The following is a 5,090-nucleotide window of genomic DNA, read 5'->3' on the forward strand; positions in this document are numbered from 1 at the left end:
CTGCTGTCCGCAACAGTTACTGCAGTAGACTATGCCAATTTCATGAATCTTTCCTTGGCCTTAATCATCCATCATACATGACACAAATTATGGGCACCATATCAAAATTAGAGTTTCTAAGACTCGTGGCTATAGGTTCTAGCATCCCACTCGACGACCACATAGGCCATTTTCACATGGCTTAAAGTTTACAACCCACAATTCGACAAAATATAATAGCCTATACATGCCAAATGTTCTTCAACAACGAAAACAATACCACAAGATTTCAGCCGTGTGATGACTTCAACGACGGTCCCGATCACGCAAACAATACGAGTCCGAGAGACCTAAAATGGGTGACAAGAAAACACCGAGTGAGTTTACAACTCAAGAAGTCATAAGCATTCATCAATCCATCGATAAAGTTACTACAACATGTACAACAAACGAGGCTAGGTACTCATCCATATCGAATCTATACCATAATACCTCGGACCTTTCGGTCCAATCTCGTACCAAGTCATACATCCACATTTCATATTCTACACAACAAGATAATCGAAACATTTTTACACATTAACTCATTTTCCAGCACAACCATACAATTTCAATCATCACATAGATTTAAGGCTTACCAAATTCAACCCCAAGCATGAACGTATTCTCTATTCGTCATGAGCTCGAGGTACTTTGTAACACCCCGAACCCGAGACCGTCGCCGGAGTCGAACGCGAGGTGTTAACAGACTTCAACCCACTTATTGACAATTTTCAGACAAGCTGCCAATCTGAGTACTAGTCGCTCTAAAATCCATAACTTGAGTTTTACAACTCGAAAATCAGTTCCGTAAATTTTTCCTGAATCTAGACTCATATGTCCATCTACATATTTTTTCTAGAATTTTGGTCGAGCCAATTAGTACAGTTTATTAGTTAAAGTCTCGCCTGTTGTAGGGATCGACTACACTGACCTTTGTGCGTTACGAATTGGATATCTCCTGTACAGGGCTTCAATACTAATGCCGTTTGTTTCTATAGAAACTAGACTCAGAGAGGAATCTACATATATGGAATGACTCCTAATTATCTCTGGTTAATTTACAATGATTTTCCAAAGTTGGAACAGGGGATCCAGAAACCGTTCTGGCCCTATTTCACAAGAACTTTAAAATCTGTTGACTTATAACTCATATAACCATTTCGTTTCTTCCATATGAAAGTAGATTCATCAAGGTACACTTACATAATTTATTTGCTATTTAATACCATTCCTACTATTTTTAGTGATTTTTCACATCCACGTCACTGCTGCTGTCAGCATCTGCCTTTAGTAGGCTTTACCTATTTCATACTTTCCATGATTCAATTGGCCCTTTTTACATACATAGCACAAAGCGTGATCATGATTAACCATTCCAATGGTTAATCGTTTCAAAATAATTCCATACCTCATAAGGGTCAACATACAAACGATTATAGTTCTATGCTAAAAACGTATATAAGCCATTTTCGCATGGCTATCCAAGTTTACACAAACCGGAAGGTACATGACCTTCAACAAAGGATGGTCCTATACATGCCATTTCAAAGTTCAACCAAAATTTGTACCAAAATGGGGCTTCGATAGTGTGGATGACTTCGACTTCTTTGATCCCGAATCCGATAGCTAACGAGCGAAACCTATAAAACAGAGAGCCAAAGCAACGGGGTAAGCATTTTAATGCTTAGTAAGTCTCAAGCAATGAAATCAGCTTTGACTAAGGTATTTTATTCACATGGCTAATTAAACCACTTTACTAATTCACATTCCCATACTCATACTTATTTCACATCACCGACCCTTATGTTCATACACAAAAGAACAACTTAGCCCAAGGCCGGTAGCTCGTTTATCAACTTAGCGATACTTACTTGTAAGAATTCAATTAGTACAAGCACATACAAACATACCTCATTGCTGGAATTTTCACAAGTGTATAAGCTGAAATTTTCACAGCAAGATTGCTCACTTCGAATCACATACTTTCGGATTTAACCGGATATAGCGACTTCGACGATTGCCTTGGTCATAACCCGGATTTGGTGACTTGCACAAAGGCCTTGGTCTTAGCCGGATATATCAACTTCATACGAATGCCTTGGTCTTAGCCGGATATATCAACTCGCATACGAATGCCTTGGTCTTAGCCCGGATATATCAACTTCGACGAATGCCTTGGTCTTAGCCCGGATATATTTCCAATGTTCACTTACATATATATCAATATTCAAGACACGTCCATAGTTCGTTTCGTTACTAAAGCTCTAACACAAAATATCTATCAACCTTTACTATTTCGGCTCAATGGCCACACAAACAAGGAGCATAATTTTGATATAATTCAAGTAGGGTCATCACTCAAGACTTACCTTGGATGTTGTCGAGCGATTTCGACGGCTATTCAACTACTTTTTCCTTCCCTTTATCGGATTTAGCTCCCTTTGCTCTTGAGCTAATTTACACAAATTTAACTTATTAAAATCTCATCATGATAGCTTATGGCCGAATATGACAAGGAGTGTAAATGGTCATATGGCCATCCTTTAGCTCAAATACACAATGGTCATGCACATTTTACATCACAACAAGCAATTCAATACATTCAAACATCAACGTGAAGTTCAAAGTACTTGGCCCTTATATACATTAGGCATCAAAGTTGTATATGTACGAAATCATAAATCGAACTCAACACATTAGTTAATATTCCTCTTAGCGAATTTTCTAAGCCAAGAATAGGCATCAATATGCTTGCCTCAAACCGAATGCATGCACACTAATTACCCCTCATGTGGCGAATATACACTTAATACCACACAAAAAAACAGCATACATTTTACTACTAACACATTACATATCGTAATTCATTGCACATCTCTTATTTACTTCATAATCAACACATCATCACAAGCAAATATACACTTTGAATTAGCATATATGTCATACCAATCCATCATGTGCAAACATATATTCATGTAGGTGCAAGGGCGAATTCTCAAGTGGCTTATATCCAAATATATACACACTTCCAAAGCTTAAATCTTACTTACCATGCAACATGCATGAATTATACTTATGGATATATCATGGCGAATACCACAACACCACACCATTTCAATTTGGTCATGGTGAAACAAAGAACTTAGTATCTCATTCAAAAAAATGCTAAAAGAAAATCTAAGAATCTTCAATCCTCCATCACATGTATCACTTTCAAGCTTGTTATTTAACATGCAATGGCATTAACACCACATTCACTTTGGCCGAATTTCATTCCCATGACATAACAAGGATTTGAACCATGGGCTAACAAGAACATTAAGCTAGCAACTAAAAACATGCATGAACCTCAAACATACCTTAATCTTGATGCAAGTTTAGCCAACCTCTTCCTAATCCTCTTCCAAACCAAGTATGAAGCAAAACTCCTTCCTTAACCTTAGTATTTTCGGCCAACAAGAGAGTGAAAAGAGATGAACAAAATTTTTTCTTTCTTCCTTTAGGACATTCGGCCAAGCTATGGAGGAAGATGGACACTTTTTTTTTGTTTCTCATCTACTAACATTAATTGTTTATTCCATAACCCTTATTTTATTCTTTCCATCATAACCCATTTACCAAACATGTTTCATGACATGATTTTGCCCATAAATCCTTGTCATGGCGGCCACTAGCTATGGGGGAAATTTGACATGCAAGTCCATTGTTTTGCATGCATCCTTTAATTAGTCATCACACATTTCCCTCATACTTTCAAAGTTTATTACTAGGTCCTTTCTAGTGAAATTCACATCTATAATTCTAAATCAAAGCATAAAAATATCACACATGAGTTAACACACATTATAGGCAATAAAATAAATATTAAATTATTTTTATGCCTTGGTTTTGTGGTCCCGAAACCACATTTCGACTAGGGTCGTTTTAAGGCTGTCACAACTCTCCCCCACTTTAGAAATTTTCGTCCCCGAAAATCTTACCGGTAAATAGGTTTGGATATTGCTCTTTCATAGAGTTCTCGAGTTCCCAAGTAGCTTCTTCTATCCCGTGTTTGAGCCATAACACTTTCACTAGCGGAACCCTTTTGTTTCGCAACTCTTTCATTTCACGAGCTAGGATACGAATCGGTTCTTCTTCATAACTCATATCGGCTTGAATTTCAACCTCTAATGGACTAATTACGTGCGACGGATCAGATCTATAGCGTCGAAGCATTGAAACATGGAAGACGTTGTGAATCTTTCCAAGTTCGGGGCAAGATCAAACGATACATAATCGGGCCAACTCGTTCGGAGATTTCATGACGCCCAATGAATCTCGGGCTCAACTTGCCCTTACGGTACCGAATCGAGTATCTTTTTCCACGGCGAAACTTTAAGAAACACTTTATCTCCCACGATACTCAATGTCCTTTCGTTTCAAATCCGCATACGATTTACGACGATCGGAGGCTATCTTGATTTTCACGGATTACTTTTACTTTCATTCAGCATCTTTAATCAAATCCACTCCAAAAATTTTGTTCTCACCGAGCTCGGTCCAAAACAATGGTGTACGGCATTTACGCCGTACAAAGCCTCGTAAGCGCCATCTTAATACTTGATTGAAAACTATTGTTGTAAGCGAATTCAATCAAAGGTAGGTACCGTTCCCACGAACCACCGAACTCGAGGATGCAACATCTCAACATATCCTCAAGTATCCGAATTATACGCTCGGATTGACCATCGGTTTGGGGTGAAAGGCGGTCTTGAAATGCAACTTGGTGCCCAATGCTTCTTGTAATTTCTTCCAAAATCGCGAGGTGAACCTCGGATCTCTATCCGACACAATGTAAATCGGTACCCGTGTAATCTCACAATGAGAAACGTACAATTCAGCTAGTTTATCCAATGAAAATCCATACATACAGGGATAAAGTGAGCCGACTTAGTCGGTCTATCAATAATAACCCAAATTGCATCCTTCTTACTTGTTGACAACGGCGGTCCGGACACAAAGTCCATTGTGACTCGATCCCATTTCCACTCGGGTATCGTGATCGGTGAAGTAACCACGAAGGCACTTGA

At 38.5% G+C, this 5,090-nt stretch overlaps 1 long non-coding RNA gene across 1 annotated transcript; it reads right to left on the reverse strand.

The window, feature by feature from the left end:
• Positions 1–1,403: 1,403 nt before the first annotated feature.
• LOC128291538 (uncharacterized) lies at positions 1,404–2,461 on the reverse strand. The gene is made up of 2 exons (XR_008281375.1): positions 2,391–2,461; positions 1,404–1,661 (listed from the first exon to the last, which is right to left on the reverse strand). It is a non-coding gene; the product is annotated as an uncharacterized LOC128291538 (long non-coding RNA).
• Positions 2,462–5,090: the final 2,629 nt, after the last annotated feature.

This window comes from Gossypium arboreum, chromosome 4 (genome assembly GCF_025698485.1).
Source record: "Gossypium arboreum isolate Shixiya-1 chromosome 4, ASM2569848v2, whole genome shotgun sequence".
Classification (NCBI taxonomy): domain Eukaryota; kingdom Viridiplantae; phylum Streptophyta; class Magnoliopsida; order Malvales; family Malvaceae; genus Gossypium; species Gossypium arboreum.